Below are 25,109 nucleotides of genomic sequence, written 5' to 3' on the forward strand. Positions count from 1 at the left end.
TTATCCTAAATACACAGAGAAAGCTTATAACTAAGAGTAAAAAAATAAAACAGCAGAAAAATTGATAGAGGACATAAACATGCAGCTCAAACCAAAATAAACACAAATCTCCTTAAACATAAGAAAGATTCCTGGAAAGTTAATTAAAAACCTTGACATTGTTTAATATTTAGACCTCTGGATCCACACTGCTTGGGTTTGTCCATTTTTTCCAGTGTCATCTTAAATATCAAGTTATTTAACTGGTTCGTTCCTTAATTCTCACCAGTAAAATTGGAATAATAATACCTGCCTCAAAGGATTGTTACAAGAATTAAATGAGTTAATATACGTGAACATATACTTGGCACACAGGAAGTGCTCTAAGAAAGTAAAATGCAAATTTAAACAAGGCAGTATTTTTCATTTGACAAATTGTTAAGAATAAAAAGTTCAGTAATGCCAGGCACAAGAATTCATGCATATAATTCTAGCTGCTTTGGAGGCAGAGATCAGAAGGACTGAGGTTCCAGGCTCTCTTGGACAAAACACAAGACCCCATCTCAATAAATAGCTTGATGTGGTAGTGTGTGCCTATGATCACAGCTACATGGAAGGCCATAGGTAGGAGGCTTGTGGTCCTAGAGTGGTCCTGGTAAAAATGCAAGCCCCTATCTGAAAAATACCTAAAAGCAAAAAGTGCTAGGGGCGTGCCTCAAGTGGTATAGTGCCTGCTTAGCAAATGCCAGGCCCTGAGTTCAAACCCCAGTACTGCAAACATGCATACAAATGTTCATTATCACACACTAATGGCAAGGGTATATCCTGTAGGCAGGAATGTAAAGTTGTGTAGCCTCTTTGGAGAAAGTGTTGACTTCTCATATGAAAAATAATAAATGTTCATACTTTTTGACTCAGTCATTTCAAAAGAGTTTTTCTTTGCTCACTATAGTATTTGTTATATTACTCAAACTGTGAGACTTTTACTGTGTCTGGTTAGAAAAGGATGGGATGTCACACAACACTGATACATGAGCTCATCTTTAAGATACCTCAGGGAGCTGACATTACTGTTAACAAGTGTGTACATGTGTGTGTTTTTTTACAGATGCACACAGTAATAGACATATACTTTTGATAAGTGTAGATTTTTTTCTGGAAGGATACATGAGAAAAAGACTTTTAGTTGTCTCTGGAGGACTGGGAAAAAAGGACTAGGGTTGTCGAATTTTGGTTGTGCATACTTTTATACTGCTTTGTTGTTTCTTTGGTCAAGGGTGTATTAAAGTTTTTTAAAATTTTTAAGTAGGTAAAGATTCTTGGGAAGTTGAAAAGTGGATACATAGTGATAGAACAATAATGTCGCCATTTATAAATCGGCAGCCATTTTATCTTCAGACCTCACTTGAGAAACTTCCAAGGACAGCTTCGCCCTTAACAGAAATTCCAGTGCTCTTAAGACGGCCCCACCCCACCAGAGACTACCGCTCATGCGCTCACTTCCTTACCAGCCCCTTTCTGTAAAAGCCACGCCTGGCCCAAAATCGCTGCTGTGCCATCTTTCCCCAGCCAGCCTGGCAGTTCGAGCCTGCCATTAAACTTTGCTGTTGGGCATGAGACTTTTCTCGTGAGCTTTCTTTGTGAGCAGCGTTTTTCCTAACACAGAGGGGTCCCTCTTGCCCTCTCTGCTATATAACATTATATCAGCCTATTACAGTGTCAAACCATGAAATTGACATTGACATGGCGTTTTCTGATTTCACCATATAAAATCTGAAATGTACTCAGATTATAGTCTTTTATAACTTTATAACTTTTATAACTTTATCTCATGAAGATTTATGTAATCACTCCTACAATCAAGATACAGAACTATCTCATCACAAAAGTCTCTAGGCCATTCTTTTATAGTCATATTCATCAACCTAAACCCGTGGCCTTAAAAAGCATGTAGTCTTATTGGGGAGATAATAGATACGTCAGCAACCCTGCACAAAGTACAGTATGTGGTATCTTAGTCCACTTTATGTTGCTATAACAGAATATTTGAGACTGCACAATTTGTAGTGACTGGACTTTTTTTCTCACAGTTCTGGAGCTGCACATGGCCAGGGCCTTCTTGCTGCATTGTGCTGTGGTGGAAGGGCAGAAGCACGTTGGGTGAGAGGAGAGAAGATTCTCCTTTTATCAGGAGCCTTCTCCAGCAATCACAGCTTTAATCCCTGCAGGACAGAGCCTTCATAGCCTCGTCACCACCTCAAGGTTCTGCCTCTCAGCCCTGTTGCACTGGGGATTCAGTTTCTAACACATGAGCTTTGAGGGACACATCTAAATATGCACATGACAAATGCCGAAGAGGCAGGGAGTAGTAATTGCTTTAAGAGATCCAAGGACCAAAGATTAGAAAAGAGGGATGAGAGAAATCTCCATGGACAGAACATGAGTGTGGTTATTAGGCAAACTGGTTCTGTGCTGATCCTGCCTAACCACACATGTGGAGTGAGAGAACTAAGAACAAACGTGTCGGCTTCATACTGTGCGTCATTTTACATCATCTTTGAAGGAGGGCTGGGATTTCATTCATTCATCAAGTATTTGCATGAGTATTTTATGCCAGTCACTGCTCTAGGATCTGGAAATACATCAGTGAACAAGATGGTCAAAACTCCCTATCCTCATAAAACTTAAGTTTTAGGTGGACAATAAAAAGATAAGTGATAAAGGGGAAAATAACAGAGGAAGGGGAGTAGAGTGCAGGAGGAGGCATACTTTAGAGAATAGGCAGAAAGGTACACTGAAGAGGTGACTTTGAGATAACGTGAAGTGGATCGGGTGGGCAGACTACAGGCCCAGGGACGGTCGAGTGCCAAGACCCTGAGGCTAGAGCATGCCTGAGGTAGTTAGCTTGGAAGACACCTGTCGTTGGAGTGGAGCAAAGGACAGTAATGGAGTATGAAGTCAGAAGGATGATGGTAGTGGATGGGTGGTGGTTAGGTCAAGCAGGATCTCATAAGGTCTATTTAAGGACTTCAGCTATCAGTCTAAGTGATGTGGGTGATAGGAAGACATTGGGTGAGTTTGAACAGCATCTGATGTAATTGGGCATACTCATAAAGAACCATTCTGGCAATCATGCTGAGAACAGACCAAAAGAGAGCAAGAGCGGAAGCATGAACCCACACACAAAGCCACAGCAGTAATCCAGGTAGAGCGATAACAGACCAAGCGGCAGAGGGAGTCAGTAGTTGATATTTTCAAGGCCAACAGGACTTGTTGACGAGGGAGAAAGTGAGGGAAGGAGGGAGGTTAAGGATGACAGTAGCTTTTGGCCTGAACGTTACAGAAGGGCAGGGTCACCCATTTGCTGGGATGGGTAAAACAACGAAAAGATTTGGAGAAGTTTTTAAGAAGATAAAATTGAGATAAATACTAGGTATTTAATTGAAAAGACTTCTAAGTGTCTGAACATAGACGTCTAAGAAAAAGAATGGGCTAGTTTTAGGCTTGGGGATTATGTATAGATGATATTTAAAGAAATCAGATTAGATGACCTCACCGAGGATGTAAGTAGAGGGGTGAGGTCCCCAGACAGATTAGAGGCATAACAATGTTTAAAGGTTAGGGGCTGAGGAACCAGCAGAGGAAACATAGGAGAAAGCAGTTGAGGCAAGAGGAGTTGTGGAAGGCAAGTGAAGGAAGTGTTTGAAGAAGGAGGGAGCGCTGACCTCTGTCCAGCACTGCTGGTACTTCTACGGGACAGTCTGGTAATGGTGTGTGATACTTAGCTGGGTGGAGCTTGTTAGTATTCCGGGAAGCGCAGGCTTGATGGAGCAGTGGGGAATGCCTTATTGGAATGGATTCAGGGGAAAGGGAAGAGAGAAGCTGGAGATGGGCAAGGCAGAAAGAATCATTCTGAGAAATTTGCTGAAGAAGGAAGAGGAGAAACGAGATGTTCAGAAGAGGTGTCTTTTTTAATAGGAGACTGAGTAAGAGGAGGAACATGTGATGAGGAGTAAGAGATTTCAAACCCCAGTACCACACACAAAAAAATAGTGTGAGTGAGAGAGAGAGAGAGCGCATGGTGGTGAGCATACGTAATGCACAGGTGTAAGATTAGGATCTGCATGGAGCAGAAAGTGTTCCCACTAGTGAGAGAGAAGTCAGAGAACTGGGCACAGATACAGTTGATGGATGGCTCTGTTGTGAGAGATGTGGATGTTTGTATTGCTTCTGTTTTCCTCAGTTAAATAGGAAACAAGGTCAGCAGATGAAAATGAGAATGTGAGGGAAGGCGATAAAAGATTGAGGAGCAAAAACTATGAGTCATGTAGGAGAGTGGCAGAGTAAATGAATCAGGAAAACGAGAAGTCAGCGATCAGACGCGCACATGCGCACGTGTGTGTGCGTGTCTCCCTCCAGCCACATTGAGATATGTAGGTACCAACATGGAACAGGCAGAAGATTGGCTTAGTACCACATTTTCCAAGGAAGATTGACAGAGTATGAGAGAAGACAGCTAGTTAAGGTTTTGTGCAGGGAGTGATTAAATGACCGAATAGGGATTTAACTTGTATAAGAAGGGGATTGAGGAAAGGAAGTAAAAGACTCATTTTAGTGTACTGTAAGCTAGGCATGCACGCCAGTAATTCCAGCCCTCAGGAGGCTGGGGCAGGAGGGTGATGAGATCAAGGCCAGCCTGGGCTATGTAGCAAGACCCTGTCTCAAAACCAAAAATGAGTTAAATGTTAAAAATTAGTGGGCTGTAGATCTATTGGATTAAAGTTGTTGGAGTTAAGCTGTTAGAGGAGTGAACAGGTAGTCAGTGTGATGCTGGAAAGCGGTATTTTGGAGGGTTACATTTATTAAAACTAGAAGGCCTCAGGTTTGACCATGAGCGTGGGGCTAAGGTTAAGATCACTGGAAGGGAGGATTTCAGTAACTGATCAGCAAAGGTTGTCTGTGTCCATACTGAGATGCCCAAGCCCGGGGACAGTGATGTTGGAGGTGGTATAATGAGCAAGCAGCTAAAGTCTGCAAGACATGGAGTGTGACAGGTAACTGCAACAAGGAGAGGCATGAGTGGTTAGGGTCTGACAGATTCTGGGTTAGATGTGTTCGGAAAGAGTGAGGAAAAGTGGTCTGGGTGAGCTGCCCACTCTACCTGCAGGCCCTATAGTATGAGGACTTGGAGAGAACCCATGACACGTGAGAAGGCTGCATGGAAAGCAGGGTGCATCTGCATAGAGCCAGAGAAGGTACTAGTTGATGTTGGAGAGTAGCAGCAACTCTGGTGCAGTTGGGAATTAAAGGTTTTTTCTTCCCTGTCTGATACCTTAGCAGACTTACTCCTTTTAGTATCACCCTGAATTTATAAGCATTTTCTGTATTTCATCAGCCCGAAATTTTTCCTACAAAATGAATGTCCTTTCCAAGACCAAGATTAGCAGAGCCTGGTTTAGTATTTCCCAGGACTCATCTGGAGCATTAATAATGATTTTTGTTTCAGGTTCCAGTTACCCCTTCAATTCAGTGTAGCTCTGGCCATGCAGCGCTTGAACCACACCTCTCCACGTCTTCCAGGGATACCCAAACCAGACAAAAATACCAATTATAAGAAATAAGCTATATGTGCTCTATTTCCTTCCTGAAGTTTGTTCTGTGGCTTCTGTCATCTATTTCATATTACTACATTCAAATTATTTACCAAATGAATAGATTCTTATATTTTTAATATCCAAGAAGGCATTTTGGTTCATAGGTACCTTTCAATTTAGACTGTTTGAACTTTAAGTATCTAATACTTAATACTTTCTAAAAGCCCAATTCAAACAGCCTTACATAATAGGGAAATTTATCAACTTAACATAACTGGAGGTAGATAGGACCAGAAGGCTTCCGGATTGATCAGTGAGTCAGTGCCTTAAGGAAGACACCAGGGATTCAGGTTCTTCTCTGCTTTGCAGAGGGTGGTTTCTGACTAAGGTGGGATTCTCTTTTTGTTGTATGATGACTGCCAGGAAGGAACCATGTCTTCTGCAAGGATGAAAAGGGCTGGCTTCCTCCTAAGAAAAAGGACAAATGACCAGAAGCCACCAGCAGATCTCTTCTCATATCTCACTACTGTGGTTCTTCCTCATTTCTGAATCAGTTCTGGCAGTGAGAATAGGCACACCCTTGAGTTAAAGTCAGTCCTACAAGTTGTTGTCACTCTGTTATGGAATGAATGTTGAAGATGACAGTCACAATATCTGCCTTGGTTGTATCCCAGTGCCCTGCAGTTGTTTAACCCATTGTCTTTCTGTTAATGTTCTCATGAGTCACAATATGTTTATGTTTTATTGGTTTAATTGTCATTTCACAGCTTTCTATTATGTAAAACAATACAACAATTATTAAGCATTCCTTTCTGAAAGAGAAAAATGGTAGAGTAGTGAAAGCCTCGAGATGGAAGGCAAATTTGAATTTGTACTTTCTTATAACCCAAATTCCCAGCCTCTTCCGCCTCCAGGTAATCAACTTAGCTACTATTCGTAGAGGCTTTAGTGATGTGACTTCCACCTCTGTTAGAAGTCGCCTGAAGCACATGGTGAAGTAGAAAGTAAGCCTAATTAATTCTAGCACCACTGCTTTCCAACAGTGTGTGATTATAGGCAGCTCCTGTCATCTCTAGGCCTGCCTTTTCTCTGTGTCGGCTGGAGAGGACTATCTACCTCCTTACAACTTGTTTTTATTGGACTTAATCAACCCATGTGAAAACATCTGAAATACCTAGGGTAGCACACAATTTAAATTGCCTTATTACACCAATTAAAGAATAGGCAGTTAAAGGAAGGAAACCTGAGTAACGTGGGATATATTGGTTCCTATTTCATCTTAGATGTTGAGCGTCTAAGGTATGTTAGTGGAAGAGAAGACATGAGCTGCTTGTTTTGGGAAATTAGATGATAAATAAAGGAAAGAAGTTTTACCACTGACCAGCTGTTTAATTAGTGTATCCCCATAGCTTCTTTTTAAGTATTCCTTAGAATTTTTTTTGCTTGTTTATTTTTGCCTTGCTCTTTTTTTGTTTTGGTTAAAGCTGTTTTTGAAGAAACCAGCCAAGGAGTAGATTGTAAATTACAGATCTTTATGTGGTTTGCAGGTATGATGGATACATTAGATGTACATTTTCTGGGCTTTGACAAATATATAATAACATACCCATTATAATACCACATAGAATAGTTCTATAGTCCTAAAAATCCTCCCTTCCCCGACCCTGCAACCACTGATCTTGTCACTCTATCCCTAACTTTGTCTTTCCTAAAATGTCACATATTTGACACAGAATGTAGCATTTTCAGATTTGCTTCTTTCACTTAATAATGTACATTAAAGATTCTTCCATGTCTTTTCATGGCATAATAGCTTATTTCTCCTTAACATTGAATCATACTCCACTGTCTGGATATACCACAGTTTATTTACTTCCTACTAAAGGACATCTTAGTCACTTCCAAGTTTTTACAATAATAAATAAAGCTGCCATAAGCATAAGGATGTAAATTTCAGTTCATTTGGGTCAAAACCAAGGAATGTAAGTTCTGGATCATATGGTAGGGTATCTTCCAAAGTGATTCTTCCAGTTGCATTTTACCTGTCAAGGATGGATGTGGATCTGACTACTCAGGCATTCACACTATTGGTAGGTTCATATGGGAGTACTCTCCCCTGTGCCGTTGTCTGAAAAGTACCTCCGGTCAGAAGTTGGAGGCTGTTCTCATCCTTTTCTCAAGGGCAGCGGTTTGGGATTATAGCTTTGAAGTCACTTTTATCTCATAATATGTGTGAAAATGCCAAACTTAAAATTTGTGCCCTCTTGTGTTTGTCTCCTTCTAGTCCAGGCTTCGTTTGCAGTGGGTATTTCAGATAAAGGTCACTTTCGCTACCTATGGCATTGGCACCAAATCATTATTAATCAGATCACATATTCCCTTAGACAAAGTGTGAATCTTTCTCACCTTCATAGTTATTTTTCCTTCTCTCTGAAGATAGGTAGATTTTTTTTTTTTTGGAGACAGTGTCATTGTGTATCACAGGGCAGTCTCAAAGTCATGGTCCTCCTGCCTCTGCTTCCTGATGCTGGAATTGCAGGCATGTGCCACAACACCTGGCTGAACCATATATATATATTTTTTTTTTGAAGGACTTATAATAACGTCTGGTGTGATATGCCAGTCCCTAGTATTGGCTAAGAAATGGAAGAAAGAAAAGGGTATCTGTGGAAGTGAATACTCTTTCACAAAGTCAAAGTCTTGTCTATAAAGACTTGCCTATTTTTGTTTTGGCTTCTCTGGCCCTGGAAATGAATGGCTGTCTCACCAAGACAGAATCTGTTTAATCTAGGTGAGCAGTTACCCAGTAGGTTTGTAGGCATATTTACAGTGTCAGAGTCCCAAATTGTCCTGGCCAGGCTTCAGTGAACCTTGGTTTCTAGAAGGAAGCATTTTTGTATGGGTGAAGGACACACATTTGGCTGTAATGTAGGAAGAACAAAGCTTTCAGTCATACACAAAATAAACTTTTTGAGGTCTTTGGGCTCATGACCTACTTTTGGGTTGCTTTGGGGTGTTGATAACATTGGAATGATAAAAACATCTCTCTTCTTCGAATAGTAAAGGACACCAGGAAGAAGTCCAAATGGAAGAGTTGTGGAACCATTTGCTCATCTGAGCTTGAACTAAATCTTAGGGGAGAAGGGAAATAATTCTTATTTTCAGTCACAATTACCAAGGTCATTCACATGTGAATTCTTGCAGCAATCACAAAGTGGTTTTACCTGGAATGACCTCTGTAAAGTATCATCTCTGACGCTCACAGTGGTGGTTGGTCTCTGATAGTTCAAAGGTTTCAACAACCTTGTGTGTTGAAAGTAACCATTAATCTCAGTTTTCAGTATTTTATTGTCTTCTGGAGCTTTTTTCTTCTTTTTAAAAATAAGCATCTGAGCACATTTATGCCATCTGCAAATCATTTGTAGAATAAATTAGAGTGTACAAGTTCCCAGTCCAGAAGGAAGGCACCAACCAACAGTCTTGTCTGTGGATAGATGCTAAGTGCCTTCTGTAACCACCAGGTAAGGGGTATGCTGTGACAGAAAACAGTGGACTTCACAGTTAAGTTGAACTGCACGTAGCTTGTGACCTTCCGCAGGCAGACTATAACGTGTGTGTGGGTGGTGTGGTAGCACCTGCTGCCTGCTGTGCACGTCACTGAGGATCACAAAGACATGAAAGCATCACAGATGCAAAAACTATTTATAAAATTATTTTTATCTCAGCTTGTCTTGTTTTCATATTTAATTGTGTAAATACCGTTTCTTGCCTGAATTTTTTTGCTTCTTTTATCACTGATAGTTTAGAAAAGAAAAATGAAAAATATGTGGGTTGAAAGATGGGTGGGAACCACACTGATGTCTTGACAGAGGGTATAAATTACCTGTGAAGGCATTTGTAAAATCTCCTTAGACTGTTTTATTTATTTATTTATTTTCCTTTGGTGGTACTGAGATTTGAATTCAGGGCTTCATGCCTGCTAGGCAGGTGCTCTATCACTTGAGCCACAGCCCCAGCCTGAGTTTTTTAAAGTAAAATTTGAAGTTTTTGCTTATCCTCTCTTCTACTTCTAGTATTTAAACAGATTCTGTGACATGTTGCATGTGGACTTTCCACCTTGGATTATCTATGGGCAAATTTTTCTTTTTTAAATCAGCATGGTTGCTACTTTTCTAAGATGATTCTGGCCTACTTTTCTTCTCTTAATTAGTGTGTATTCAGAAGACTACAAGCTCACTTCCTATAATCCCAGTGTGAGTATAATTAGGGAGTTAAATCTGTCAGAACATAAATCACAGTAGTTGAAGTATGATTGTAATATTTTGGTACTTTTGAAATTGTTCACATCATTCTCCCATATTAGATTAGGTCAGTGAGAGAATCCCTTTGGCCGGGTCAGTCATTCATGAAACAAATACTAACCCAGTACCTTGATGTTGCTAGGTGGTTACATTCTAGTGTAGATAAAAGATTAAAAATGTCAGCAGTAGATACTATAAAGAAAAGGAGGAAAAGGGAGTGGGAAAGTTGGGAGGCATGGAGACATAGGCGTTGGGGGAGACAGGCTGAGAAAGTGACACTGAGTGAAGATCTTACCTAAGATACTTCTGTTCTAAGGACAGCAAGTACAGCTCTAAGGAAAACATGCCTACTGTGTTCAAGGAACAAGGAGGAAGCCAATGTGGCTGAAGTAGAATGAACGTGGAGGTCAGTTGTAGAGGAAGTCACACAAGAAATGGGGTTCCAAGGGACTTTGCTTTTGAATATGGGAAAAGATGCCAAAGGAGAATTTTGAGCAGTGTGATCACCATTGATGGGGGGACTGTGGGCTCAAGGCACAAAGATCTTTTAGGAGACTATTGGAATTACTCGTGTGAGCTTGGTAGCAGTGGAAATGATAAAACAGATTGGATTTTTATTTTTAAGGTAGCTCCACCAGGTTTTGCTAGTAGATAAGAGATGGGGGTGGGAGGATAACCAGGACTAACCTAAGAATTTTGGCCTCAGCAACCAGAAGCTTAGAGTTGCCATGTATTAAGAAGGAGAAGATTAGGGGTGGGCATGGTGGCTCACACCTGTAATCCCAGCTACTTGGGAGGTAAAGACTGGGAGGATTATGGTTTGAGGCCAGCCCAGGCAAAAAGTTAGCAGGACCTTGTTTCAGCCAGCAAGCTGGGCATGGTGGTACCTGTCTGTAATCTCACCTACATGGGAAGCATAGGTAGGAGAATCATTGTCAAGGATGTCCCAGGCAAAAAATTTGGTATCTCATCTGAAAAATAACTAAGACTAAAAGGTCTGTGGGCATGGCTCAAGAGGTAGAATGTCTGCCTTGCATACATGAGGCCTGGAGTTCAAGTCCTGGTACTACATAAAAAATAAAATAAAACAATAAGTACAGGGCAGGGGGAAGACTGTGGGAAAGGAGGAGGTTGTGGGTAGTAGTGAAGTTAACCAAGGATTTAATTTTGACCTTAAGTGTATATTAAACATCCAAGTGAAAAATGTTCAGCAGGTAGTTGGGTATGTTAGAGGACCCGGCTGTTATCTATAGGTAACTTCCATTCATCACATGTCAGCCCAGAGGAGACTACTTAAGAAGTGAGTGTGGATGGGGTCCAGAGCCTGAGCTCAGGGCACTTGATATTTAGAGGTAGAGAAATGAGCCAGCAATGGAGAATGAAAACCAGCAGTGTTTGTTCAGAGAGCTCTGTGTTTCAGGGACAGTTTGTGCCAGCTGCTGCTCACAGGTAAAGTGAGAAGAAGGCTGAGAATTGGTCATTTTATTCATCAGTGGGTAAGTTTGACAGCTAGGTTGGGGTAAAAACCGGGTTGGTGTTGGTTCAGGAGAAAAGGGGCTGGGTGCCGGTGGCTCATGCCTATAATTCTAGCTACTCTGGGGGTTGAGATTGGGAGGATTGTGGTTTGAGGCCAAGCCCAGGCAAATAGTTTGGGAGACCCCATCTCAAGCAAAATGGACTGGAAGTTTGGCTCAAGCGGTAGAGCACCTTTGCAAGTGTGAAACCCTGAATTCAAAAACACCAGTCCACAAAAAAAAAAAAAAAAAAGGAAAATAAGTGGGGCCTGGAATGCAGCTCAGTGGTAGAGCACCCACCTAACTTGCACAGCATGCCCAAGCTGGGTTGATCCCCTGCACTGGGAAAAAAAGGAGGAAAATGGGAGATGTGGCAACAGTGAGTTTCATTATTGATTAAAAAGGGACACTTTGCACATGTGGTATGTAGAGCTAAAGATGGGGTTTTATTTTTTGTTTTTAGAGTCTTTGGTTCTGTGTTTCAAAATATAGAAATGATCCAGGAGAGGGAGTATTTGACAAGGCAGTGGAGAGAAATAGTTACTGGAGCCATGTCTTTGAATAGATGGGAAGGAATAGGGGTCTTATGCACACACTGGTAGAGCAGCCCTACCCAAGTCGTCTTGGAGTGTGGGCTAGTTTATTCCTAGCCAGTGAAGTTATCCATAATAAAATGATGGGTAGTCTAGTGGAGCTCTGCTATGCCAATGTGGCTAGGTTGCTAGTACTCAACTGCCACTGCTCAGGATCCTCAGATACTACAGCTGTCTCAGAAGCAGATGTTCTCGTTGAACTGGTCTAGGGTGGAACTTGTACTTTAGGATTTTTAAATGCTACTGAGGTGGTTCCAGTTTGCAGCCTACTTTAGAAACTTCTGCTCTTCAGAGAATTCATGCATTTAAGGAACTGCAGCCAGAGTGATATCGATAGTGTAGACTCCAGCCGTTCTCATTCTTAATCACGTTTGCCTAGGTTTATCAGGGTAGTAAGAAAAAGCTTTACATTGGGAAATAATCAAGATTTTTGCTCAGTAAAGGCTTTCTTAGTAAAGCTGTCCTTTCACTGGTTTGTGTTGTTTCAGTAGATAAGTAAGACAAATTTCTTCTTGCTCATGAAACAGGAACAGTTCTTTTGACACGGATCAGGCAGGAAAAAAGTCTCCTGCCATCTGTGTTGTGGCACGCTCCACTGTTGTTTGAACTAGATAAAATTCTAATTACTGTTAAACAGATTGTTTATGAGGTTGTTTTTAATATTTTAGAGCAAGTGTGTGAATACAAAAAGGCAAAGAAATAGCTCCAGATTTAAAACAAAAGCTCCTCCTTTGAAAGTAAGTTAGTCATGCTCTGACATACAGAGTTTAAGCAGTGTGTTTCTGGGTAATGTGTGCTGTAAGGATAGGAGAGTTGCAATTTGGCTGTTACCACTCTGGGGGCTAGCCATACATCCTGACTAGAAAATTCGAATTCATGATTGCTAAGTGTCTTTTTTTTTTTTTTTGAGACAAGGTCTTGCTATGTAGCCAGGCTGGCTTTGAACTTGCAATCCTCCTGCCTCAGCCATCAGAGTGCTGGCTACCACACGCCTGGCCATTTTCTTCTTTTAAACAAGATTTTTTTTCCTACATAGATGTGGAAGTGTGAATAGAGGAGATTGAAGCATTTCAGCATTTTAGATCCTTTATTGAAGCAGCATTAGGGTTGTGACAAGAAGCTATATTTTGGAGTTGTTAAGAGTAGAGATCGTAAGAGTGTATTTATTTTCAGTTACTGCCATCACAATTCACTACAAACTCAGTACCTTAAACAGCAGAAACTTTTTTATCTTACAGTTCTGTAACCGTGGTTTCACTGGACTGAAATAAAAATTTCTCAGGGTTATGCACCTTTCTGGAAATAGGGCAGGGCAGAGTTGTTTGGCTCCTTGCAGCAACACGGAGAGCCTAGCCGTTTTGCTGGCTTCAAATGAGCACCTCCCAGCTCCCAGAGTCCACCCTTACTCCTGGCTCTTGAGCGTTCTTTCTCCATTTCAGCCAGTAAGTGCTGGTGGTCTCTGTCTTGGCCTTTCCCCATCCCGTCACTATACAGTGCTTTTCAGAAGTGATGCTTGGAAAATACTGTCAACAACTTTGCATTCAGTCAGGAACCTGACTCTACTCTCTTCTCAGCTGTTTTCTACTCCAAAACCTGCGAGGAATTTTGAGTTCAACACTCCAGACTCAGAGGACAACTTAAGATTCAATCCAGCTACCATTGAGGAATTTTCTTAAGGCCTTAGGAATTACTGTGGGCTTCGTTTTTCTTCTCAGTGAAGACTAAAGTGCTGAAGGCAGCCCTGCAGTACTGTAGTCTTATAAATTGACAAACTTTTGCTTTTTCCCTTTAGATTTAATGGCTAGAAAACAATTACTCATTTAAAAAAATCAGCAGTTGCTTTGAACCAGTATTTGTCAATAGTGAAGAATTGCCAACTCAGAAGCAGATTAAAATAAACTTCTCAGTGTGGCTTTTCTGTAGATAGCTAGGCTTTTAAAATAATGGAAGTGTTTTATTGTCCATTGCTTAGTACTTTTTTCTGTCTTTCTCATCTACAGTTGTCTGTTGTGCTTCTACTGGATGTAAAGGGTCCATCTTCTCATCCATGATTCAAAGACTTCTCAGTGATAGTAAGGTTAAAATCTTGTGTAATGCAGTTTTCCAGTGCAGCAATGGGAACTTCAGTAGTGATGGTTGGAGTCCATGTAGATACGAGTTTTATAGAGAATCTATGCAGGCATTAATTTCACACAACATTTTATCAGAACTATTTGCAAGTGGCAAAATATACTCAGAACACAAGTTTGGGTTACAAAGTAACTGAAAGCCCTTAGGGTGCCCTCTTAATTTCAGTACACATCAAATTCTGAATCCCAGGCTCTTTCTTGATTGTTTGCAATTTATCATTGTTTATTGATAAATCCTTATCAATTTAACTCTTTAATCAACTAGCTGAAATAAATACAAAATTTATACTTCTTTTGAAAGAACTTTAGGTATAATGGATGAAAAGTTCATTTGATCTGCTTAAGTAGAAGTGCCTATTATGTTACTGTTAGGATGATAGTAATTTGGGTGAAGGAAGGTGATAGCTGCTTTTATTTTACAGAAGTAGGTGGTTTAATATACTGTAATATTCAAATGTTACTATGTAAGGACTAGGTGTGGTAGTGCACATCCTGTAATCCCAGAATTTGGGAGGTGAGGCAGGGGGATCGGAAATTTAAATTCAGCCTGGCTACTCAGAACAAACAAAAGGGAAAGGAAGAAAAATACAATAATGACTGAGGTTTCTTAATTTGTCCAAGAAGGAGGAAAAAACCTTGTCCCAGGTGCCAGTGGGTCACATGTAATCCTAGCTACTTGGGAGGCTGAGATTGAGAGGATCATGGTTTGAGGCTAGCCCAGGCAAATAGTTTGCGAGACCCCATGTCCAAAATAACCAGAGCAAAATGGACTGGAGGTGTGGCTTGAGGGATAGAGTAGGTGCTTTGCAAAGTGCAAAGCCCTGAGTTCAAATTTCAGTCCCACCAAAAACAACAACAAGAAAAGCACAACCTATCTGTGGTTATAAACAGTAAAACACAGGAGTTACTTGAATATGGTAGGTGAAACTTACTGATGTGCTGCATCTTTGGAAGTCAGGTTGAACTGTGCAAGCAGCCTTTGTTAAGTAGTGGAACATGCTGAGAAGACTGTATGGAGCAACAGGTTTTCATTCAGAGCTGTTTCATGGACCTTGAAACCGACTGCAGTGAGCTGTTACAGCATGCCACACAAGTGGCCTCTGCTAGAAAGATATGCTGCTACATGTCAGGCTTTTTTTTTTACCCCCTAATGTGTTTCTGGGGAAAATAAACCTAAATTCTTGAAGCAGACCATTTCACTTCTAGCTGTAGTATTAGAACGAAAGCCTTAAGGCAAAAATTGTTCTTTACAGAGGCTGTTCATTTCCATTAGAAATTTGTGCAATTGTAGACTGGCTTTTTAAAAAATCTGAGTCTTTTAAATAAAGTAGGGTATATGACATTGTTGCTAGCTTTACTAGCACAACTGAGAATTGAGTTGGTTACACAGACACAGTTGGCTGAAATACAAAGATAGGCAGGAATCAGCAGGCTAGCTAAATGGCACGACCGTGCTAGGAGTAGCACCTTCGTGGCTTTATTGAAATGACTTATTGTCATTTCACAGACTGGTGCAGCGTGAGCACACATACGTGCAGCATGCACGACATCACTGGAAACTGAGGGGACTGTCGTATTATTGGGTAGCATTAATGAACTTGTTCAGAAGAGTGGAATCACTTCTGAGATGTTACACTTTCTGGTTTACATTCTTTATTTCCCTCATCCTTCTCTTCTTTTTTCCCTGTTAATAAAAAATACTATTTTAGTTTTTCATTTTCAAAATGCTCTCAATTACAGTTGAAGTGTAATTAATCCCATTTCCCCCTTCTTTTATGACACCACTAAGCAAGTGTCAGGAGTAGCTGGGATTACAGGCGCATACCAGGTGCCGCCTCGTCTGTCGCTATTCTGAATAGAGCTGCTGTCAATACTAATGTACAGGGCTTGGTCTGAATGAGTTTTCTTTTCTCTTGGGGGGCATAGGCAGAGGTCATGTGTAAGTGTGCCTCTGACTTCCAGAGAGATTTCCGAGCTGTGTTCTAAAGTGGTCGCATCGTCTCATGTGGCTGTCAGCAAGTGTGAGCGCTCCGCACTTGGTGTGGTCAGTCTGCACCCCTCACACAGCTTCCCATAATGTTGACTTTTAAAACACCAAACACAGATGTATTTATCCAAAGCAAGAAACCATTAGTATTTACACACTCTAGCTTCCAAACGCAGATTTCACCACATTTCCCACTTATCTCCTTTTGTCCTCGGTCCCCACCCAGGATTCCACATGCTATTTGTCCTATCTGTAGTCTCCTGTAGTCTGGGACAGTTTCTACTCTTTCCTTGTTTTTTCTGACTTTGACAATCTTGAGTATTAGTAGGTATTTCGTAAAATGCCCCTCAAGTTGTGATTGTCTGCTGTCTTCCTTGTCATTACACTGAGGTTACGGGTCTTAGAAGGAAGTGCCCTTCTCATCTCTCAGGGAGGACATGATGACAGCGTCACTTGGGCAGAGTTCATGTTTTTGTCTTTCTGTCTTGTGTCCTTTGGAATTGAGTTGCCAATTTCAGTCCACATTCAAGGGAGCAGGGAGATTGTTTCACGTTATGGATAGGGTAAATCTACGTGTGCTATTAGGAATTCTTCTGAGAAGAAGCTTTTGTTCCTTCCCTGGTGTTTATTTTTCAGTCCTTTATATTGATATACATGCAAACAGTCCCCAATTCATGATGGCTCAACTTAGGGTTCTTTTGACTTTATGATGGTGTGACAGCAGATGCACGTTCTGTTTTCACTCAGTGTAGTGTTCAGTACACAGCATGAGGCGTTCAACTCTTCTGGGTAAAGCAGGCTTTGTGTTGGACTTCCCTGCTATATAGGTCAGTGTGAGTGTCCTGAGCACGCTTTAGGTCAGCCAGGCTAAGGGATGATGGTCCGTAGGGTAGGTGTGTTATGTGCATTTTTACCTAGAATATATTTTCAGTTTTGGATGGACTTGTCAGTTTGTAATGCCTGTCAGTATTTGTATTCCATTGTTGACTTTGTTGCTAAAATTGCTCCACTGTTGGTCCCTGTTTCACTTTGAAATGTCCCTGTCCTTTTCTTGTTAACACTTGGTTTCTGGCACTGTAAACCTCCAGCCATTGCCCTAAGGAGCCTAGGCTTCTTGTGTCGTAGGGTTGCATTAAGAAACCAGTTCTGGGTACTGGGTATGTCCTTGCTGTTGGAGCATCACTGTTTCTAGGTCTTCTCAAAGGACAGAGCTGGTAGGTGTACCTGTGCATAGACCTCAGCACTCCTGTAATCCATTCCATATCTATCCACAGGTGTCAGGTATCTCATACATTCATGTTGACGCATGTGACTCAAGCCCAGTACCACAGGTTCATTTTAGGCTCCTGCTTTGTTAATCTGTAACTGTTCTCTCCTGCTGAGAAGCCTGTCTTTGCTTGCTCTTTTATTTGTTCCTTTCTAGTGAAGCAAGTTGAGAATTGTTAGCCAGTATTGCTATGAGGAACAAATGTACCCAAGCCTGCTCGGTGAGGTTATGTCATTAATTTAAATGCAGTCAAGATTCATTTGTCATAGGCTGCAATCTGTCTTAAAACTCCATTAACGTGTTAGCTTTTTTTTTAATTTCCAAATATTAAAGTTCTGTCTTGGCTGGGCATGGTGGCTCATGCCTTTGATCCCAGCGCTTAAAAACTACAGCAGGAGGCTCTCAACTTCAAGGCTAGCCTGAACTACATAGCCAGTCTTGGCTACATAGTGAGACCCTGTCTCCAAAAAATACCCAAAAACCAAAAAAGTTCTGCCTTTGTGGTACACAGTTCTATGGGTTTTTAACAAATGCACAAGGTCTTGTATGGACCACCCCACGGTACCATACGGAAAATTCTATCACACCACAAACTCCCTGCTGCATCCTCATTGTGCCAGTCACCTGTGACCACCACTAATCTCTTTTCTTTCCTTTAGTTTTGGCTTTTCCAGTGGGTCTTGTGAGTGTAATCATGTATTGCTTTTTGAGTAATTTCTTTCACTTGTTACAAAATGTATTTAAGATTTCTCCCCACTGTTGCATGAATAAAATAGTTAATTCTTTTTTATTCCTGCATAATATTCTACTTCTGTATAGGTATACTTTGTTTATTCATTTACCTATCCGAGTATTTTGATTGCTTCCTATTTTGATGATTATAAATAAAGCTTCATGAAATATTTGCACACAGATTTTTATATGAATATAAGTTGTTGGTTCACTTGAGTAAATAGCCAGTAGTAGCTCAATTTCTGGGTTATAGGGTAAGTGTGTATTTAGCTTTATGAGACACTACAAACCGACTTCAAAAGTGGGTGTGGCATTTTCATCCTTGCTGTGCACCCTTGGCAGCATTTGGTTTGAGGTTTTTGGATTTTAACCACTATCTGTGTGCTTTTGCTCACATTCACTTGGTTATTTTCTCATTGTGAGTGTGAGAGCTCCATCTATATTCAGAAAGTCCTTTGTCCAGTTTGTCACTCAGTACCCAGTCTGTAGCTCATCTTTGTATTGCCTTAAAGACGCCTTTCCAGAGCAAAAGTTCTGAGCTTAGATGAAGTCTAATCTGTCACACTCTATTTTTATGAATCGTGTTTTGGTGGCATATCTAGTAACTCTCTGCCAAGTTTCAGGTTATAGAGATTTTGTGAAAGTGTTTTAGCTTTATATTTTATATCAGGTTTGTAATCCATTTTGACTTAACTTTTGTGTATGGTGAGGAGCTTAGGTGAAGTTCCTATCTTCTTTGCACACAGATGCTCAGTTATTCCAGCACCATCTCCTTATCATATTACTGCCTTTGCACCTTTGTCAAGAGTCAGTTGGTGTTTTCTTTAGTTGAAATTAATTATTTTCTGCATAATTATCTTTTAACATTTTTATTAGTATGTGATAGTTTTACAGGTGTTTCATTGTGACATTTCCATATATATATATATTACACCCCAGTTTGGTTCATCCCCTCCATTGATCTCCCTATCCAGTTTCCTTCTTAAAATAACTGCAGCATGTATCAGTGTCGATGTTCATGCAGGCGTAGAAAGTACCTAACCATGGTCACCCTCCTTTACCCTCTTCATTTATCCTCCCCTAACATCACCTGGTACATTCCCACCCTTGTTTAAGGTATTTCATCTGTAAACATACTATGCTTAAATCACTCAAACTTCCCCGTCCTGTATTGTTGAACAATTTTCAGTGTGTTTAGTTGTGTCTTGTTCCTACACAGCTGTGATATAATTCCTTAATTTTCTCTCTCTGTCATTCTTCTTTGCCTCCTCCCTTAGTCTCCTCTAACACTCTCACTTTTGGAAACATGTCTTGAATATATTTATGTATACATATGATAATGCTTGTGTTTGTATTGTATCCGTCTTCCATGTGAGGGAAAACATGCGACCTTTGTCTTTCTGAACCTCACTAACTTCACTTGATATGTCCAGTTCCATCCATTTACCTGTGAACAACAAAACTTTGTTCTTTATGACTGAATGACATTTTCTCAATCCATTTGTCAGTTGTGGGCATCTGGGCTGTTTCCATAGTGGGGCTCTTGTGAATAGTGCTGCAGTAAACATGGGTGGGCAGTGTCTTTACTATAAACTGGAAATTATTTTTTGTATTAAATAGTAAACCACTCTGACTATGCTTGTCATTTCTTCTTTCACTGTTGATGACATTTGTATTCTTTTGTCTTGTTATTAAAAGTTGGACTGTGAAAAAAATCTGTTGGCATGTTTTTGTGAACCTGTTTATGGACACACCAGTCTCTTCTCTTCACCACTAGCACATTGTCTTGATAAGCAGCTTAAAGACTTAAAATGAGATAGTGGGATTCCTCCAGTGTTTGTGTTTTAAATATTTTTGGCTTTTCTAGTCCTATTGCCTTTCTGTATTTTAGTATCAGTTTGTGTATAACTACAAAAGCAATCCTGGGGTTTTTATTGGAGACCTGTATAAGAGTTTGAGGAGAATTAATGAAGCTTTCTAGTCTATCAGTACAGCATGTCTTTTCCACAGTTTTAGGTCTTCTTTGACTTAGTTTTATCAAGATTTGTAGTTATTAGCATATGGATCCCATGTATGTTTTTATTAGATTTTATATGTTTTATTTTTCATAGAGCTATTTTGAATTACATGATTTTGAAATTTTGGGATTCTAAATTGTTAGTGTGTAGAAATGTGTTTTGTATTGACCTTGTATTCTTTGACCTTAATAAACTCACTTATTAGTTCCAGGAGGTTTTCTGTGTTTGGATTCCTTGAAATTTTCTGACTAACTCTATCATTTTTAAGCAGCTATAGTTGTTTTGCTTCCTTCCCAATCTTAGCAGTCTGGTGTTACTTCTTTTTTGATCAGCTCGTTAGTGAAACCATCTGGACCTGGAAGTTTCCTTTTTCGTAAAAGTTTTATCTGCAGATAGAATTTATTTGGGAGTTCAGGGACTAGTAGTTTCTACCCAGAACGAACATTGGTACTTTGTGGTCTCAGGAAATTGGTCCATTTAATCTAAGTTGTTGAACTTGTGTGTGTTAGGTTGTCACAATACACCCTTATTACCCTTAAAATGTTCATGGGTCTGTAGTGAAATCTCATTTCTACCAATATTGAGATTTGTATTCTTTCCATTTTGTCTTTGTCAGTCTTGATAGGAATAGTTTCTAGTGATCTTTTCAAAGAACCAGTTTTTGTTCCACTGATTTTTCTGTATAATTTCACCTTTTTTTTTTCTGATAGTTGTACTAGGGTTTGAACTCATGGCCTCACACTTGCTAGGCAGACACTGTACCACTTAGCCACGCCACCAGATTCTTTTTTTGTTTGTTGGGTTGTTTTAGAGACGGTCTCAGGAACTATTTGCCTGGGCTGGCTTTGAACTGCGATTTTTCTGCCTCCTGAGTGCTTGGATGACAGGCATGAGCCACTGATGCCCAGCTTATTTCACGTTCATGTTTCTTTGATTTCTGCTCTTTATTATTTCATTTCTTCTGCTTGCTTTGTGTTTCACTTCCCCCTTTTTTGCTACTTTCTGCTGGTGGAAAAACAGATAGGGAAAGCTTCTCTCTCTCTCTCTCTCTCTCTCTCTCTCTCTCTCTCTCTCTCTCTCTCTCTCTCTCCCCCTCTCTCCCTCCCTCTCAAGTTCACTAAGTTGTTTTTCTGCCATCTCCATTCTCCTACTGAAGTCATTTCAGTGAACTTTTTATTTGGGTTGTTGATATTTTTCCCAGATTCCTATTTGGTTCCTCAGATTTTGTGTTTCTTTTCTGAGATTCCTGTTTTTCCACTTGTTTCAAGAATGTTTGCTCTTGTTGAAGCATTCTGTGATAATTTAATATCTTTATCAGATAAGTCCAATACCAGTTTTTCTTGGTGTTGGCATCTTTCTTATGCAAATTGAGATTTTCTTTCTGTCCTTAGTAATTTTGAATTATATCCTGGACATTTGACAACCACGTTACAAGACTTTGGGTCTTGTGTAAATCCAGGGCAGAATGTGGATGTATTTGTTTCAATAGGCATTCAACCCATTAGGTTCGACCCAAGTTTCTGTGGGTTGTGGTTACAATGCCAGTTCATTTTTCAAAGCTTTTGCTGTGCTGTGTGGACTGTCCCATGTGCATACCAGCCATGACCAGCCTAGAGCTGGGAAGGTATTCTGTTTCCCATGGTTCAGTTCTCAGAGTCTGTACATGTTTGCTTGGTCAGATGCATACATTGCCACTTAAGGGGGAGCACAGTTCATAGACAACTGGAAGGTGCTCTCCCAACCTTCTTGTCTGTGATCTCCCTGGGGCTCCCCTTTTCCAGTATCTGAGCAGAAAAATGTGATTCTGTTTCTCTCTTGATATGATGCATTGTCTGCATCCGTGCCATCTCTAGGGCAAAGTGGCAGGAGAACCCAAAGGAAGCACCCGGGATTTCCCCATATCCTTCCTTACCTTAGTAACAGACTTCTGATGGCCTCCATTGCTACTGCTGCCACAGCTGCCACAGGCAGCTGGGCTAAGAGAATGGAAAGGAGAGGGCAGTGTAAGATTTTCACACTGTCTTGTGAGGGTTGGGAGACCCCCTTTTGTCATGACTAAACCAGGAAGCTTTTCTTTGGGCTCTGTGACATTCGTGTTGGATGAGACAAGGGAACAGAATGGTATCCCACCTTTACTTCTGTGGTGCTTCAGGTCTGGCCTCCTGACACGAGCTGCCTGCTACTATTGCTCTCAGGCCTTCTAGCCAGGTCTTGCAGCTGCTGCTTCCTGGAGATGTAGATTGGAGTGTGGTTACTCCATTTTTCTGAAGCTGGAACCCAACTTAAAGGTTTTACGTCTTGTCTTTCTAGGATTTTAACAAGAAACTGAAGTTTTGATTCAAATGTACTTTGAATTGAAGCCAGAAATGTGCTAGAATTTAGAATCTTTCATTTGTTTAAGGTAAGATTATTTAATAAAATGTAATCATGCCCTTACTGTGCATTTTCATACTTACATTTTATGTGTACTTCATTAACACATTTTAGTTTTCTAGTCTAAGTAGAGATTCTGACCTCAGAAAATGTTTTTATGGTTCCTTTACCATTTAGATAGCTAGTATTCCTTGTTAACAGCTACCAAGAATAAAGGAAATATGACTATTTGCTCACTGAAGGTATTATATATTGAAAAACAAACCTGTTTGCCTACAGCAGGAGTCACCAAACTGTGGCTCATAAGCCTGGTCACCTATCTTGGTAAATAAAGTTTTTTTTGTGTCTGGGGGTGCTGGGGTCTGAACTCAGGGCTTCACACTGCAAAGCAGACACTCTACTACTAGAGCTACATGTTAGGTCCGTTTTACTCTGGTTATTTTGGAGATGGAGTCTCATGAACTGTTTGCCAGAGCTGGCCTCAAACCACAGTCCTCTGAATGATCTCAGTCTCCCAAGTGACTAGGATTTTTAGAACATAGCCATGACCATTTTTTACAAACAATCCATAGCACTGTAACACCAGAGCTCACTAATTGCAACAGTGTCTTATCGCTCACAAGTCTGAAATACGTCTCTTTTGAAAAGTTTGCTGATTCCTGTTGCCCTAAAAGATTGAATCAGGGTGTCTTACTATACTGTGTAATTATAAGAAGTGAAATGGTAGCTGCTTTTAGTTGTCAGTAAGGGTTGTAGTATAAAAAGTAATTCGAACTTTGAATATGCACCTATACTAGGCCTAGCATATTGAAGTAAGTGGAACATCTGTATTATTTCTTAGAACTAGTAGTTTTCTGAAATAACTGATTTTAGAAAATAAAACTGACTGAGCACTGTGGCTCACACTTGTAATTTTAGCTACTCGGGAGACAGAGATTGGGAGGATTGCAGTTCGAGATCAGCCCCGGCAAAGTTAGTGAGACTGGGGTCTCCTGTCATCCCAGCTATGCAGGAAGAATGAATAGGAGGATCACAGTCTAGACTGGCCTGGGAATAAATGCAAGATCCTATCTGAAAAATAAAGCATAAAGGGCTGGGGGTGTGGGTCAAACAATAGAGCATCTGCTTTCCAAGTACAAAGCCCTGAGTTCAAACCGCAGTCCCACCAAAATAGAAAAAGAAAAAGTGAACACAAATGCACCAAATATGTTCCCCAACATATCTCTTTTTTTTTTTTGTGGTACTGGGGCTTGAACTCAGGGTCTACATCTTGAGCCACACCACCAGCCCTTTTTTGTGAAAGGTTTTTTCAAGATAGGGTATTGCGGAACTGTTTGTTTGCCCAGGCTAGCTTTGAACCACGATCCTCCTGGTCTCTGTCTCCTGAATAGCTAGGATTACAGGCGTGAGCCACCAAGCACCCAGCTCCCCAGCATCTTATGCCAGGTGCTGGTGGCCCATTCCTGTAATCCTATCTACTCAGGAAGCAGAGGCAGAGATCAGAGGCCAGCCCAGTCAAATAGTTCTCAAGACCCTATCTTAAAAATACCCAACACACAATAAAAAAGAGCTGGCGGGATGGCTAAAATGGTAGAGCACCTGCCTTGCATGTGCTCAAACCCCAGAATCTGGAAAAAACAAAAACTTCATGCTGTTATCTGTTTCATGCCATGTGGTAGCATTCTTCATTTTGCTTAGTTTTTAAAAAATAGTTTATGTGATAGGTATCAGGCTTGTTCCTGCTCTAAAACATACTCATGTTAATTATATTTTGTCTTTCCTAGTGAACTTAGGCAGAACTAGTAAGATTTTGAGAGTAATGATTGCTCTTAATATCTGTTCTAGTAAAATAAGTGGTTTCTAGTATATGAAGTTAAAATGACAATGTGCTAACGTAAAACCACATTTAGCAGCTGAAGTTGAATTACATTTCTCTCTGAGGTTGAAACTGAACCACTTAGACAGCTGGCCCTCTTTCTCAAATTCCACGTTGTTGAAGTCCACCAACCTTGAGTAGAAAACATTTGTGAAAACATCTATACAAACAACTTTCTGGTGATTAGTCCCTAAACAATACAGCGTTAATAACTGCTGACGTGTAGTAGGTGTCATGTAAGTGACCTAGAAATGTTGAAGTGGATCCTTGTATGCTATATGCGGACACTAAGGCCTAAGGGACTTTGAGCACCTGTGGTTTGGTTTCCCTGGGAGTCCTGGAGCCCATCGTGTGGGTACAAAACATGATTGTGCTTGCTTGTGACCCTGAAATTGGGAATGTTTAAGATGAGTCTAGAAAGTCTGTAACATGTTTGCCGTGTGTCTCAGAAACCTCTTGGCCAAAGAAAAAGCGTACATTTTACACTTCACCAGTAGATCGAAGTAAGAAATTGCCCCGTTTTGGACACCAAAATCTAAACAAAAATAAGTGTCTGTAATCTTCATCTTGTGAGAACTATTTGATGTGAAAAACAACCTCTTTTATGTCATGCCTAATGTGAGGTACATTCGCTTTCTTAATAGACTTGCATGAGGTATCTGTGCTTGCTTCTGTTCTTAGGAAGCAAATTTAAGACTTTAAAGTTTACTTTTTAAGGGGGCAAATCTGGAAATTTATCCAAGAGA

General features: G+C 40.5%; 1 protein-coding gene across 5 annotated transcripts in view; it reads left to right on the top strand.

Moving 5' to 3' along the window:
* Glce (glucuronic acid epimerase) overlaps positions 1 to 25,109 on the top strand; it is a 75,610-nt gene that overhangs the window by 11,651 nt on the left and 38,850 nt on the right. For 4 of the 5 annotated variants that reach the window (XM_074061775.1, XM_074061774.1, XM_074061773.1 and 1 more), the window contains one exon: positions 22,425 to 22,515. The exons of the other annotated variant lie outside the window; for it this stretch is intronic. The gene's annotated coding sequence lies outside the window, so the exon portion shown is untranslated. The remainder of the gene's footprint in view (positions 1 to 22,424; positions 22,516 to 25,109) is intronic. 5 annotated transcript variants of the gene reach the window in all.

This window comes from Castor canadensis, chromosome 19 (assembly GCF_047511655.1).
Source record: "Castor canadensis chromosome 19, mCasCan1.hap1v2, whole genome shotgun sequence".
NCBI lineage: Eukaryota > Metazoa > Chordata > Mammalia > Rodentia > Castoridae > Castor > Castor canadensis.